At 37.8% G+C, this 17,109-nt stretch overlaps 1 pseudogene; it reads left to right on the plus strand.

Moving 5' to 3' along the window:
- The first annotated feature begins 9,971 nt into the window (after positions 1 to 9,971).
- On the plus strand, positions 9,972 to 10,993 carry LOC105868956 (pleckstrin homology domain-containing family A member 3 pseudogene; annotated as a pseudogene).
- Positions 10,994 to 17,109: the final 6,116 nt, after the last annotated feature.

Here is a 17,109-nt window from a genome sequence, read left to right on the forward strand (position 1 = left end):
CCAAAGCCCTTCCTCCCCTCTGATATAGAGCCATCACTTTAGTAGTAAAATCCCATCTCTTGGATTCCCTGTGAAAAGAGAATATAACTATTGACACATGTGTCCAAAGATCTCTTTTTTGATGGCCTTTCCAAAGGCTGGCTTCTATCTTCCATGACAACCACCTCACCCTCAAGGAAAGATATTCACATATCAAAAATACAATTCTGCAGTATTATAATCATGGTGTAAAAGCATTTAATTATGCTATAAAATTTGAAAGAGAAAATAAAAACCATCATTACTGCACGTTTTTATACAATATGAAAATACATAATTACTGACATCGATATTGTAAAGTTGAGGGCAAATGTAAAGGTTAAAAATTTTGTATGCAACTGAAGTGAAGTAGTTACTAGTTTAACATATGTTGTGACTTCAAAACATTTTAGGAAATTCTCATAGTGAACATCAGGAAAATGTTCTTAGAGATACACAAAGGAAGATGAGCAAAGAAAAAAGATATGTCATTAAAAATCAATGAGCCACAATGCAGGCCAAAAGGAGAAGAAAGAAAGAAAAAATAGTGACAAACGGTATATAAAACAATTAACATTAGGGTAATTGTAAGCCCTTCCCTTTGAGTAAATTATGGAAATATTTATGTACTAGTATCTCTGGTCAGAAGACATAGTTAAATAAAGGGATTAAATAACCCAACTATAATCTCTCTAAAGAGACTTGACTTCATGCCTGATGAAAACAATATACTAACACTGGCAGGACGTAAGAAGATATACCATGAAAACCTTAAGCATATAAGAGCAGTGGAATTCAAAATTATATTTGGCACATTACATTTGAAGTGAAAATCTTATGGTTTATAAAATATACTTTAAGTCAAAACTGCCACAAGAGACAAACAAGGACATTGACTATAAAAAGAGGTCATTCACTGAGAACCTACGAAAATAATACATATATATGACATCTATCTGTACCTCACATCAAGTTTCTCAAAGATATGTTAAAAAAAGCATTGACATAATTGAAAATATGGACAGCAAAATAATAGGATACTTTGATATTCCACTTTCAATAATAATAAAGCCAGTCAAATTATTAATAAGAAAACAGAAGATTTGAAAACACTATAGAGCAATTACACCTCACAGATACATAGAGAACACTCTATTGAAAATGGTAGAAAATACAAACTTCTTGATAACTCATAAATTATTCTCCCTAAAAAACTACATTTTAGCCACAAAACAAGTCTTAACCGATTTTAGAAAATTGAAATTTTACACACACTTTAAATTTTGACCAGAATTGAATGAAACTGTAAATAAATAACAGAAGAAACACAGGAAATCTCACAAATATATGAAGATAAACAACACACTCTTGAACATGTTCTTGTTCAAGGGAAGAAGATCTGATGTTGTGAAGATGTCCAAAGTGATCTACAGATTAAATGCAATTCCTTTCAAAGTCTCAATTTCATTTTTTTTTCAAAAATAGAAACAGCAATCCCCAAAATAATATGGAATCTCAAGAGACCGCAAAGATCTGAACAATCATCAAAAAGAAAAAGAGTGCTATAGGTACCCACAGTTCCCCATATTAAAAAAAAAAAATTCTACATAGTCAATGAAGTTTTCCACTGGCAGAAAGACAGACTCTTGCATGAATAAATCAGAGAGAAACACAAATATAAACACTTGCATATGTTGTAAAATAAAGAGGTATCTTCAAACCCATATGTTTTTTCACCATTATTGAGAAAAGCCAGTAGATGCAAGCAACCCAAACTGTCCTTACTAAACGAAAGGACAAATACAAGTAGAAATTTGGAAATAATAGATTAGTTCTCAGGTTTAAAAACCCAGATAATCTAATATCATCCACAGTAGAGATAAAACTTGACATTATGCTTAATGAAATGTCAGTTACAATAAATCAGATGTTTTATGATTATACTGGTACAAAATTTCTAAACCAGTTACAACCCGAGAAACAGAAAATGTAATGGAGTTTATCAGCACTTAGGCAATGGGGAAAATGGGTAGTTTTCTTACGTGTATTAAATTTTAGTTTCACACAATACATATATTCTAGAGATATATTGCATAATGATGAAAATATATTTAACATATGCCCAGCGCGGTGGCTCACGCATGTAATCCTAGCACTCTGGGAGGCCGAGGTGGGCGGATTGCTCAAGGTCAGGAGTTCAAAACCAGCCTGAGCGAGACCTCGTCTCTACCATAAAAATAGAAAGAAATTAATTGGCCAACTAATATATATAATATAAAAATCAGCCGGGCATGGTGGCTAGTGCCTGTAGTCCCAGCTACTCGGGAGGCTGGGGCAGGAGGATCGCTTGAGCCCAGGAGTTTGAGGTTGCTGTGAGCTAGGCTGACACCACGGCACTCACTCTAGCCTAGGAAAGAAAGCAAGACTGTCTCAAAAAAAAAAAAAATAAAATATATATATACATATATATATTTAACATGACTGATAAGAATAATTAAAAGTAATTGAGATTGTCATTTTTGTGATTTTACAATAATTAAAATAAAAATTATATCTGAAGGAGATACACAGTTATGAAGTTTTTCAAAACTTTCTTACATTTTACAAAACTGTTTTTTTCTTAATTTAGAAATATTATGGGAGTAAATCATTCAGGTTACATATATTGCTCTTGCAATGACTGACCAGAGCTACAACTGTGCCCATGAACAGATCGTGTGCACCACACCCATTAGGTGTAAATTTTCCTGACGCCTACACCCACTTCCTACTGCCCAATACCTGCTGAGTTTTATTTCCATTTGTTCATGTAGGTGTTGATCAATTGGCAACAATTTGATAATGAGTATGTGTGGTGTTTGTTTTTCCATTCTTGTGATACTTTAATTCAAAGAATGGGCTCCAACACAATCCAGGATAATACAAGTGTTGTTATTTAACCACTGATTTTTTGAGACACAGTAGTACTCCATGGTATACATACACTACATTTTTATATGTATTTATACATATATTTATATGTATGTATTAGTAAGTACCGAGGTTGTTTCCCCATCTTTGCAATTGTAAATCTTTTTTTTTTTTTTTTTTTTTTTGAGACAGAGTCTCACTTTGTTGTCCAGGCTAGAGTGAGTGCCATGGCATCAGCCTAGCTCACAGCAACCTCAAACTCCTGGGCTCGAGCGATCCTTCTGCCTCAGCCTCTCGAGTAGCTGGGACTACAGGCATGCGCCACCATGCCTGGCTAATTTTTTATATACATATCAGTTGGCCAATTAATTTTTTTTATTGCTATTTAATGTAGAGATGGGGTCTCACTCTTGCTCAGGCTGGTTTTGAACTCCTGACCTTGAGCAATCCGCCCGCCTCGGCCTCCCAGAGAGCTAGGATTACAGGCGTGAGCCACCACACCCGGCCTGCAATTGTAAATCTTTAGGCTATAAACATTCAAGTCAAGGTATCTTTATTTTAAGATGACGTTTTTACATTGGGTAGATTCTAGATTGTGGGATTGCTGGATCAAACGGTAGTTCTTCATTTAGAATTTTGAGGAGTGGAGCAAGATGGTGGATGAGAAGCACCACCAGACAGACTGTCTCTGCAGAAAAGACAGATTCTAAGACAAATAAGAAGAAAGAAGCAAGCAGACAAGTATACAGCCGGCGAGGGTTGGAAGGAGGGGTACCGGAGACTACTGGAGACCCCACGGGAGGAGGTTGTGGAGGAGAACTGGAAGCAGAGACTTCCCGAATAGCCTCAAGACCAGCGGCAAGGGTAGGTGGGACAGTTAACTTTCCTCTCCCTTGCATCTCGGACTGCTGGTGGGCTCCCCAGTGGTAGGAGAGACCTGTGGACACCAGTCCAGAGACAGCCAACACCAGCAAGTGCCCCTCCCTGACAGCTTTTACAGGAAGCAGAGAACAGAACTTTGACCCCTGCTAACGGCATTTGTGTTGCCTGAGGGAAGACTCACCCAACCCAGTTCTGCCCAGACTCACTTGCAGACCAGCCCTCACTGAGAGGGAGAATAAGGACACATCTGGAAGTCCCAGGGACCAACCCACCACCTGAGGCACCAGAGTGCCTCTCATTTGGAACAAGAACTGGATACAAGACCCAAAAACAACAGTGTAGCCTGCTCCTCCGAGCAATCACCACTTACTGACAGGGAGGACATTTTGCACACCCATTTGACGTCACCTACTGATCCATCATACAGGGTATGGTCAAATCTCACCCACAGACACCACCTACTGACTCAGAGACTAAACAGGATGTGTCAGTATCCAAACGAAAACCTAAAGGAAAGTAGCAACAACTGATCCAGATGGGAAGAAATTAGTGAAGGAACTCTGGAAATGTGAGGAACAAAACGGAAAGTACACCCCCAAAGAGGAGCACTGGACCCTTAGAAATGGGCAATAATCAAAATCAGACCTCTATAATGACAGAAGAATAATTTCAAATGTGGATCGTAAGAAAATTCAATGACTTGCAAGAACACCAGGACAACCAACACAAAGAAAATGCAAAAAGACTCCAGGACCTGGAACAAAAATTCACTAAAGAAATTGAAAAACTGAAGAAAAGTCTAACCAAACACCTGTAAATGAAGAATCAATTCAGAGAACTACAAAACACAGTGGAAATCCTCAAGAACAGGGTAGAACAAACAGAGGAAAATCTCAGAGATTGAAAATGACACTTTCCAATTAAATAAATCAGTCATAGACATAGAGCAGAGAAACAAAAGAAAAGAGTAAAGCCTACGAGAGATGTGGGATTATGTGAAGAAACCTAATGTGAGGGTCATAGGGTTACCAGAAGGGGAAGAAGAAAACACTCAAGGGTTGGACAAGCTATTAGAAGATATAATGGAGGAAATTTTCCCAGACCTTGCTAAAAGTCTCCAGATACAAGTTGAAGAAGCTCAAGAGACCCCTGGGAGATTCAATGTAAACAGGAAGACGTCACAACATGTAACTATCAGATTGACCAAAATATCAACTAAAGAGGCCCTTCTATGAGCTGTAAAATGAAAGAAGCAAGTAATATACAAAGGAAAGCTGATCCGAATAACTCCAGACTTCTCTTCTGAAACTTTAAAAGGAGAGACTGGGGTGCCATTCTCACTCTTCTGAAACAGAATAATGCCCACCTAGAATCTTATTCCCTGGAAAACTAAGTTTTGTATACAAAGCAAAAATCAAGACATTCTCAGATAAGCAAAGACTTAGGGAATTCACCAAGAACAGGCAAGCCCTTCAAGAAGTACTGAAAACAGTGTTACCCACGGATCAGCACAATAAACACTCACGAATGTAAATCTACTCAAAGCTAAAGATCAAAGCCCAGATACCACAATGGCTCAAGAGAGAAAACAAAGGAACCAAGTTCAACCCAATATAATGAACAGAAATCTGCCCCCCCAATCAGTCATCTCAATAAATGTAAATGGCTTGAACTCCCCACTCAAGAGACATAGGCTGGCCAAATGGATAAAAAAAATACAAGCCAAGTATCCACTGCATTCAGGAAACATATCTAACCTGCAAGGATGCAGTTAGATTAAAGGTAAAGGAGTGGAGAACAATATTTCAAGCAAACAAAAGCCAAAAGAAAGCTGGCGTAGTGGTGCTAATTACAGAAAACTTATTTTTAACTCAACAAAAGTAATAAAAGAGAAAGAAGGTCACTATATAATGGTGAAGGGTACAGGTCAACAAGAAGACATAACAATTCTAAATATATATACACCCAACCTTGGTGCACCCAGATTCATAAAGCAAACTCTACTTGATCCAAACAAATGGATAAACAACACCATAATAGTCGGAGACTTTGACACCCCACTGACAGCACAGGACAGATCCTCCAAACAGAAAATCAACAGAGAAATAATTGACTAAAACAGAACTCTAGAACAAATGGTCATGACTGACATTTACAGGACATTCTACCCCAAAACCACAGAATATACACTCTTCTCATCAGCTCATAGGCCATTCTCTAAGAGTGACCATATCCTAGGACACAAAACATGTCTCCCACAATTTAAAAAAATAGAAATTATACCATGTATTTTTTCAGACCACAATGGAAAAAATGTAGAAATCAATCCTCACAGGAGTTCTCATTTCTACACAAAGTCATGGAAACTAAACAACCTTCTGCTCAATGATCACTTCATAAAACGGGAAATCAAGATGGAAATCAAAGGATTCCTTGAACTAAATGACAAAGGAGACACAAGTTACCAAAACCTGTGGGACATAGCTAGGTTAGTCCTGAGATGAAAGTTTATTTCCATAAATGCCTATATTCAAAAGTCAAAAAGATCACAAACAGACAACCTAATGCATCATCTCAAAGAGCTGAAAAAAGAACAGACCGACCCCAAAATCAGCAGAGGAAGTGAAATCATTAGATCAAATCAGAACTAAACGAAATTGACAATAGGGAAACTATATGGAAAAAAACCCAAAAAGTTGGTTCTTTGAAAAAATAAACAAAATTGACACACTTTTGGCTAGACAAACCAAAAGCAGAAAAGAAAAATCTCTAATAAACTCCATCAGGAATAAAGGAGAAATTACAACTGATGCTATGGAGATACAAGATATCATTTATGAATACTACAAAAACCTCTATGCACACAAACTGGAAAATGTGGAGGAAATGGACAATTTCTTAGAAACACACAGCCTCCCTAGGCTCAACCAGGAAGAAATAGAATTCCTGAACAGACCAATATCAAGTACTGAAATGGAAACAGGAATAAAAAAACTTTCCTAAAAAGAGAAGTGCTAGACCAGATGATTTCACAGCCAAATTTTACCACATCTACAAAGAAGAATTGGTGCCTATCCTGCAAAAATTATTTCACAAGATTGAGAAGGATGGAATCCTCCTCAACACATTTTATGAAGTGAACATAACTCTGATACAAATACCAGGAAAAGATGCAACAAAAAGAAAACTGCAGACCAATATCCGTTATGAATATAGACGCAAAAATTCTCAACAAAATCCTAGCCAATGTAATCCAGGTGCTTGTCAAGAAAGTAATCCATCACAACAAAGTGGGCTTCATCCCAGGGATGCAGGGATGGTTCAACATATGCAAATCTATAAATGTAATTCACCATGTAAAAAAAAAGCAAAAACAAAGACAATATGATCCTTCAATAAATGCAGAAAAAGCATTTGACAAAATTCCACACACTTTTATGATAAGAACGCTCAACAAAATAGGCATAGACTTATCAGAGGCTTACCTAAAAATGATACAAGCCATATATGACAAACCCACAGGCAATATCATAATGAATGGAGAAAAATTGAAATCATTCCCACTTAGAACTGGAACAAGACAAGGATGCCCACTATCTCCACTCCTTTTCAACATAGTGCTGGAATTCCTCGATACAACAATCAGATAAGAAAGCAGAATTAAGGGCGTCCAAATGGAAGCAGAAGAGATCAAACTCTCACTCTTTGCTGATGACATGATATTATACATAGAAAACCCCAAGGATTCAACCAAAAGACTCCTTGAACTGATAAAAGAATTTGGTAAAGTCTTAGGATAAAAAAATCAATACACAGAAATCAGAGGCATTCATATACGCCAACAACAGTACAAGTGAGAACCAAATCAAAGACTCAATTCCATTCCAAATAGCAATCAATAAAATGAAGTACCTTGGAATATATTTAACTAAGGAGGTAAAAGACCTCTACAGGGAGAACTATGAAACACTGAAGAAAGAAATAGCAGAGGATGTAAACAGGTAGAAAGAAGAAAATACCATGCTCATGGGTTGGCAGAATCAACATTGTTAAAATGTCAATACTACCCAAAGTGACCTAGAGAGCCAATGCAATCCCTATTAAAACATCATCATCATTTTTCACAGATATAGAAAAAATAGTTTTATACTTTGTATGGAACCAGAGAAGATCCCATATAGCAAAATCAATCCTAGGCAATAAAAACAAAATAGGAGGTATCAATTTACCAGATTTCAAACTACACTACAAGGCTATAGTCATTAAAAGAGCATGGTATTGGCACAAGAACAGAGACATTGACCAGTGCAACAGAACAAAGAACCCAGATATAAAACCATCCTCATATAGCCAATTAATCTTTGACAAAGCAGACAAAAACATACATTGGGGAAAAGAATTCTTATTCCATAACTGGTGCTGGGAAAACTGGATAGCTACATGTAGAAGACTGAAACAGGACCCACACCTTTCACCTCTCACAAAAATCAACTCACGCTGGGTAACAGAGTTCAACATTAGGTATGAAACTATTGGAATTCTACAGGAAAACATTGGAAATACTCTTCTAGACATTGGCCTAGGCAAAGAATTTATGAAGAAGACTCCAAAGACAATCACAGCAGCAACAAAAATAAATAAATGGGACCTGATCAAAGTAAAAAGCTTCTGCACAGCCAAATAAACTGTCAAGAGAGCAAACAGACAACCCACAGAATGGGAGAAAAATTTAGCAAGCTACACATCCGATAAAGGGCTGATAAATAGAATCTATTTACAACTCAGGAAAATCAGCAAGAAAAAAATCAAACAACCCTATCAAAAAATGGGCAAAGGACATGAACAGAAAATTCTCAAAAGGAGACAGAATAATGGCCAACAAACATATGAAAAAATGCTCAACACCTCTAATCATCAGGGAAATGCAAATCAAAACCACAATGAGATATCACTTAACTCCAGTGAGAATGGCCTTTCTCAAAAAGTCCCCCCAAAATAAATGCTGGCATGGATGCAGAGAGAGAGGAACACTCCTAAACTGCTGGTGGGACTGCAAACTAGTTCAACCTCTGTGGAAAGCAATATGGAGATACCTCAAAGCGATAAAAGTAGATTTGCCATTTGATCCAGCAATTCCACTACTGGGCGTCTACCCAAAAGATCAAAAGTCACTTTATGAAAAAAGACACTTGCACTCGAATGTTTATAGCAGCACAATTCACAATTGCAAAGTTGTGGAAACCACCAATTCATGGGTGGATTAATAAAATGGCGGTATATGTATACCATGGAGTACTACTCAGCTTTAAGAAACAATGGTGATATAGTACCTCTTGTATTATCCTGGGTTGAGCTGAAACCCATTCTACTAAGTGAAGTATCTCAAGAATGGGAAAGGAAGCACCACATGTACTCACCAGCAAATTGGTATTAACGGATCAACAATTCAGTGGACATATAGGAATAACATTTATCGGGTGTCGGGCAGATGGAAGGGGGAAAGACGGATGGGCATATACAAACACAATGAGTGAGATGTGCAACGTTTTGGGGATGGTCACGCTTTAGGCTCTGATTTGAGGGGGGAGGCGGAGCATGGGCTGTATACGTAACCTTACCAATTGTACCATCATAATATGCTAAAACAAAATAAATAAATTAAATTAATTAATTAATAAAAAACAGGGGAGCAGTTCACTGTCCCTCAGACTATTGGAGGGCAGGACTATAGTTTAAAAAAAACTATGAACAAATTGCTATGCACACTGCACATATCTTATTTTGAAATAAAAAAAAAACCAAATAGGCAAAAACACCCACACAAGGTCCGCGGGCCTTAGTTTGAGGACACCTGTTTTCATTGAACCACATATTGACTTAAAGTGTATGCAGAGAGTTGTAATGTCATATAAAATTATAATACCGGCGTTTTTGTTGCGGTCGCGGCCGCCGAGGCTCGCCTGGGGATGTCTGAGCCCGCGCCTCGCGCCCCCGAGCTCCAGGCGGCTCCCGCTGTCCCAGCGTCTAAGGGCCGCCACGCACCCGCGGCGCGCGGGCTGAGGGCGGCTTAGTGCCCGGGGGCGCCCGGGGAGGGGGCGGGCGGGAGGGGCTGCCTCAGGCTCCGCGCCTTCCCCAGCACCGCGGCGGTGGAGACCGGCCAGGAGGATGCGCGGTGCGTGGCTCTTAAGCATGGAGGAGGTTCTGTACAAGTGGACCAACTATCTCACAGGTTGGCAGCCTCGTTGGTTTGTTTTAGACAATGGAATCCTATCCTACTATGATTCACAGGATGATGTTTGCAAAGGGAGCAAAGGAAGTGTAAAGATGGCAGTTTGTGAAATTAAAGTCCATTCAGCAGACAACACAAGAATGGAATTGATCATTCCAGGAGAGCAGCATTTCTACATGAAGGCAGTGAATGCAGCTGAAAGACAGGTGGCTGGTTGCTCTGGGAAGCTCCAAAGCATGTTTGACTGATACTAGGACTAAAAAAGAAAAAAGAAATAAGTGGAACCAGTGAGTCTCTGAAAACCAAAATGTCTGAACTTCGCCTCTACTGAGACCTCCTAATGCAGCAAGTTCACACTATCCAGGAATTTGTTCACCATGATGAGAATCATTCATCTCCCAGCGTAGAGAACATGAATGAAGCCTCTTCTCTGCTTAGTGCCACATGCAATACATTCATCACAACACTTGAGGAATGTGTGAAGATAGCGAATGCCAAGTTTAAACCTGAGATGTTTCAACTGCCCCATCCGGATCCCTTAGTTTCTCCTGTGTCACCTTCTCCTGTTCAGATGATGAAACGTTCTGTCAGCCACCCTGGTTCTTGCACTTCAGAGAGGAGTAGCCACTCTGTAAAAGAACCAGTGTCTACATTTCACCGACTCTCTCAGCGATGCCGAAGAACCTATTCTGATACAGACTCTTGTAATGATACTCTCCTTGAAGACCCAGATAGACCTGTTCACTGTTCAAGAAATACACTTAATGGATGTTTGGCATCAGCAACCATTCCTGAAGAAAGCAGACTTCTGGCCAAAAAAAAGTCTGAATCGGAAGATCCTCTTTCATCCTTCTCTTCCTGAAGAAACTGAAGTGTCCAACTTCCTCTAAGTATTGCTATGCAAAAGCTGCTGTAATAAACTATTATTATAGGGAATAGTTTTTCCCTTTATTTAGGATTTCTCTGCACTTTATAGAATGTTGTGAAACAAATGAAAAAGCAGCCCACATACTTTTGAAGTGTATTTTATCTTTATATAGTTTGTTTGCAAAAGTATTTTCCTAATAACTTCACAGTATGAATGTGCATCTCTCTCTCTTTTTTTTAAAAAACAAATGATGGTGTAACATTTTGATATCCATAAGGACAAATGTAGATATTTTTCTAAAAAACTGTGAGGGACTGACAGCTTGGTCAGTGTATATTGTAGCTTATAAACATGAAATCTTAACAAGGTTTCAGTTTGACAGAAGTGTGATACATGTAACTTGTGCCATGGAACAAATGGTCATTTTGCCCCAGCTAAAAATGAGTTATGATAGCAGCTTGATGGTGATTGTATTATATTCCTTTAATCAAAAAGGAAATACTTAATATTCTAAATGTTTTTAGCCCAAATACTATGACATACTGAGCATTTTTAAACAACCATGTTGTACTGTCCTTCGTATGTGAAGTCGACACTACTGATTTGTTGGTACCAAATGTTGGGTTAAAGCATTTAATTTTTATTTATTTATTTTCTTGTTTTATCAAAAGATGATTGCATCCTAACTTACCAAATTTAAGAAGTGTATACATTGTTATTTACATTGTTCTAAAAAAGAGGTTGATGTGGTGACCTTGCTCACTTACACCAGAGAAATAAACAACTTTCAATGGAAGAGGATTTTAGTGCTTTTTTCTTAAAATAGACATTAAGCTGCTATTGTAAAATATTGTTTGCAGCTCTTTAGACTATCTAGAGACATTTTTATTTATGAATATTTATACAAAAAAGAAGGAATTCTGTCAAGGTGACTGCTCTACATCACTTGAGAATGGCATTATTTAATTAAAGAACAAATAGCATTTTTTGGTAGTACCTGTCCATACCTATTGTCAGTGTTTGCTTTGTAATCTGTTTTTTTGAATTCACTTTGGGGTGATAGTTTTGTCCATGGTTTTGGTCGAGGAGCACTTTAAACAAACTGGTTTAGTGTTTTTAAGTTAATCATGTGTTTAATAAATACGTGGTTTTTGCCTTCAAAAAAAAACTTATAATACCTAGATGAAATCAAACACACAATAAACTGACGTCAAGGAAACTACCCTGGGCCAGGTGCGGTGGCTCACGCCTGTAATCCTAGCATTCTGGGAGGCCGAGGTGGGTGGATTGCTTGAGGTCAGGAGTTCGAAACCAGCCTGAGCAAGATCCCAACTCTACTAAAAAAATCAAAAGTAACTAATAAACCAACTAAAAATATATATACAAAAAATTAGCCAGGCATGGTGGTGCATGCCTGTGGTCCCAGCTACTCGGGAGGCTGAGGCAGGAGGATTGCTTGAGCGCAGGAGATTGAGGTTGCTGTGAGCTAGGCTGATGCCAAGTCACTCAATCTAGCCGGGGCAACAAAGGGAGACTCTGTCTCAAAAAAAAAGCATAGATGTTTTTCAAGGGCACAAACATTAAGTTACAAGATCCAAAAGTGTCGTAGACCTAATCTACACCATGGTGTCTATAGATAATAATGTTTTGCATCTGAAAATTTGCTGACTATAGACCATAAGTATTCTTACAACACACACAAAAAAGAATAAGTAACTGTGAGGTCATATATATTTTCACTAACTTGGTTATGTTAATCATTTCAAAACATATAAACACATCAAATCATTACATTATCCATAATAATTATATAGTTACGCTATTCTTATTTGTGAAGAAAATTCATGACACACACAAACACATATATACACACATATAAACCTGTGAATGACACAGCCCCAGTAAGCATCAGACTAAAGAAGAGAAAATGATAGAATCAGAGTGAGTAAAAGTACAAAGTAGAAGTTTAATGCACGCTCAGCACTGTTCTCAGAGCCCCAAACATTTTTAAGAAATGTAGGGAGTAGATACATTAAACTATATTAAAAGTGAGAAATTTGGGCACATAGAGTTAAATCATTAATCAGAGTTCACAATAAAAACACAATTTTGAAATGAAGTAACAATAAAAATGCTAAGTGTTCTCATAATAAGTATGAATTTCTGTAGAAACACATTTAAATTCACAATATTCACAATAAAAACACAATTTTGAAGTAAAATAACAATATATTTCCCTGGATTTAGGGCGATACTAAGTGTTCTGATAATAAGTATGAATTTCTGTAGAAATAACATTTAATCCTTTCACAAAGGATAACAAATCATAAAGCAGAAAACATACGACATCTGCTTGTGGTCATCCTGGGATTTCTGTACCAAATACCAATATCACCACAACACTCACACATTTCAGACGTGATGCAATAAATGCAGAGAAATTAAAAAATGGTTTGTAGACAGGTGTGGTGCCTCACACCTGTAATCCTAGCATTCTGGGAGACCAAGGGGAGAGGATCGCTTGAGCTCAGGAGTTCAAGAACAGTCTGAGCAAGAGCAAGACCCCGTCTCTACTGAAAATAGAAAAATTAGCCAGAGACTGTGGAACATGCCTATAGTTCTAGCTACTCGGGAGGCTGAGGCAGGAGGATCACTTGAGCCCAAGACTTTGAGGCTGCAGTGAGCTTCCAAGATGCCATTGCACTCTACCCAGGTTGACAGAGTGAGACTCTGTCTCAAAAAAAAAAAAAATGCTTTACCATAGATTTTATTAAATATACACACATATTTCCATGTCTGCAATGGAATGGAAAGCAGTCAGTACCTGCAGTCCCTTATAAACCATGAGCAGGGCTTTTGTTCTCACTCTAACCTTAAATTAACTACACTGAAGAGAAATAAAGTCCTTAGATAATTTAACAGTAAGGGACAGGGAAGCCTGTATCAAAGATTAAGATAAGGAAACTCAGGCTTGCAAGAACCATGGAAGCAGAGTTTTGCAAACCACTTTTCAAGGTCTGGCTTCCTCCTTGACCTTTGGACCTCTCTCCTGTGTCACCTGCTTCATTCACTGCCACCTACCTGGGTGTTTGGCGACTGTCTCATTTGTCTTCACTTTCCAGGGCCCTTTTCTTTGCTCCAGACAGGTGATCAGGTCTGACTTAGAGGCAACAAGACCTGTTTTATTTGAAGAAAAGTGACATGACATTTTTGAGATTCTTCCATTACCAATGGTGTACTGTGCTCAGTAGAGAAACGGGAACAGTACAGAAGACCCTAAAAAAAATTAATCCCAAAACACTAATGCCTGACAGACACTTTATAATATTTAGAAAGTACTTAAAATTTGGGGAGTCCTTAGCTCCATTACCCAATACTTGTGGAATCAAATATTGGTGGTGGAAATTGGATTGTAAACTGTGAGCAACAAAATCTTATGCCACCAAATTTTTGGAATTATCACTAACGAAGAGTGAAAGATACTGATCAGTTCAAGAAAGAGAAAGATTAATGTCAAGATAAAAAAGATTGAAGATTTTCTTTCCTATACCAAGAAATTTCAATTTTTCCTTGGAAACAAACATCTGAACTTCACTCATGCAAAGCAGAAAATCCCAGAAAAATTCTGCATAAGTAGAATATAAAATTCTTAGTGGGGAATAAAAATTATGTATTGAGATGATCTTTACCCACAAACACCAAATTTCTGTAGTTCTCTAACATCACATCCCTATAGAAATTCCGCTGAGCATTGTCAAGACATGCCCACTCCTCCAGAGAGAATTCTATGGCCACATCCCTGAATGTCAACAGTCCCTGAAAAACAAAACAAAATGAAACACATATTTACCAAGTGGTCATGTGGAGATTTCACTGCTGGTGAAATAACAGAGTAAAGAGAACTGGTTCTGACTCATATGAGTAACTGGAATTATTCAAAACGACAATTTTTAACACAGAAATATTCTCTAATGTGTTATCTGACTCTGGGGAGAGACGATGACATAAGGTCCACAAAACTCATGTAGATATTATAGTTTTTTGACAGATAAGGTATAAAATTCAAGTTACCAACACAGGCATTTATATTTTTGAGTACTATATTTATATCATACAGCACAAGTCATGTATATTTTTCAGATAGAAAAGTCATGTTCAATTACATGGTATCAATACTTCTTCAGTGTTACAAAGATTTCAATATGTACAACAATGAACTACAAATCCTATTAAAATAGATTTTCATTTCAAATATCTGGGGCGAAGTTGAGTTGCTGAATTTCTAACAAGCTCAGCAGTGACAGCAACGCTTCTGGCCAAAAGGGAGTATTTTTCAAACAATTGGAAAGCAGCAGAGCCTACCTTTATCTCAGTTCATCTAACCAGGAAAGAAAGATGAGAGCCTTTATTTTCCAAAGCAGGTTATATGCAAAGGGAATCTAAAAAGAAAACGGGAGCTTCCAGATAAAATGTGATGGTTTATGCCATGATTAGGTAAAACTACCCAAGGTATTTAATAATTAAGAAAAAAATAATTAACTCTATACTAGAAAAATGATAGAAAACACGTTAGCCAAGTGAATAAAATTAATGTCAATTATAATACAACAAATTAGTATCAGGTGTCAATGCACACAGACATACCACCACTGCTATGATATTTTGATATTTTTTAGCCAAAGGAAAAAAGTAAATTATAGTCTGAATCTAATCCTGAACATCAGTTTTATGCAAAGTTCAAGCTACTGATATCTATTTTGTTCTGTAATCTCTAATGATGTATTTAAATAGTCTTTCTTTAGTATCCTACAGAGGAAGTCTCTTCTAATTATTCTTTTTCTCAGAAATGTTCTGAGTTATTCTGAACAATTAATGTGTATTCTATTAATCTTATTTTACACAGAACTGACGGAGCATGTAGATAAAACCTAAATGGTACATGTTACCCGTCTTCATTGATATCCTAGGGACTGAACTCATCTCTAATAGTAATCTTGGGCATCCAAGATTCTGCTTCCAAGATGTTCAACAGCTACAAAGGGAATATTTTTAATATTGGAGGTTATAAATGTATGGTGACAATTGTTGATGGCCTACAAGAAGCCTGGATGGAAAGAAGGCTCTAGTATATAGACAAAAAGAATTTTTCAGAGATTCTTGACTATCTTTAAGAAAAAGGGGGAAAAAAGCAGTTGTGATGAACAGATTAGGTACAGAAATCAAAGGAGAAAAATTCAAGTTTGCAAAGTCTGAACATGACATTCCGAGAGGAAAAGTGAATACAGCCCCTGACCTGGGACACATTCACCTGAGAACCAGCCATTTCTTTGTCTGCTTCCTTCTCTGAAATTCCTTCTGTGTTAAGATTATCTGGAAAATTCACCCTTGCATCTTGAGAGTATGCATCTAAAGGTGTCAGCACAACCCTTCCCCCTGATACTTCCACACCCAGAGCAAAAAGACCATGAAGTGCAGAAAAAATTGACACTGCCTTGTCCTTTATTACAAGAGAGAGTAAGGAGCGTCAAACTCCTACATAAATATCAAAATTTGAGTCTTTTCTTTCCTACTCTCAGCTCCCCTTCCCTCCCACAGTCATCAGCAATTTTTGCACAGGAGTGGATATATGGACCACACAGACCTGTCCTTATAAAACACAAGCAGAGCAGGGCCTGTGGCCTTCCTTTGGAACAATGTGTGAATTCAAGTCTCATGGATATATCTCAGAGCCCTTGTATTTTCCCCTAGCTGCAACTTAGCACCATGTGGGCACTTCATTAAAATCACATCCATGGTCCCATCTAGACCAATGGACACTCTGTAGGAGAGGGCACAGGTGATGGTGCCTGGAGGGAGAATCTCTTAGAATGTGCCTACAAATCATTTGGTAATCTGGAGCCCACTCTAAGTAATGTGATCCTAGAGCCAAGGAATTTATCCAAGGGGTCCATGAATTGGCTTCCTGAAAAAGTCCCCTGTGAATGCTGACGTTGCTTCTCCTAGACCCACTATGAGAAGCACTCAGCTATAGACAGCAAGAACAGCACATAGAGAGCATCACACCCAACACTCTTATGACAAAAATACTTTTGGTCCAAAGTGAAGACCACCAATTGCCATCCTGAAACATGGCATTCTATTAAAAGATTACAGAGGCTAGAGAAAACGGTGGTGTCTGAGTAAGTCTGCATTTCGAAAACAA

Source organism: Microcebus murinus, chromosome 8 (assembly GCF_040939455.1).
Source record: "Microcebus murinus isolate Inina chromosome 8, M.murinus_Inina_mat1.0, whole genome shotgun sequence".
NCBI classification, from domain to species: Eukaryota; Metazoa; Chordata; class Mammalia; order Primates; family Cheirogaleidae; genus Microcebus; species Microcebus murinus.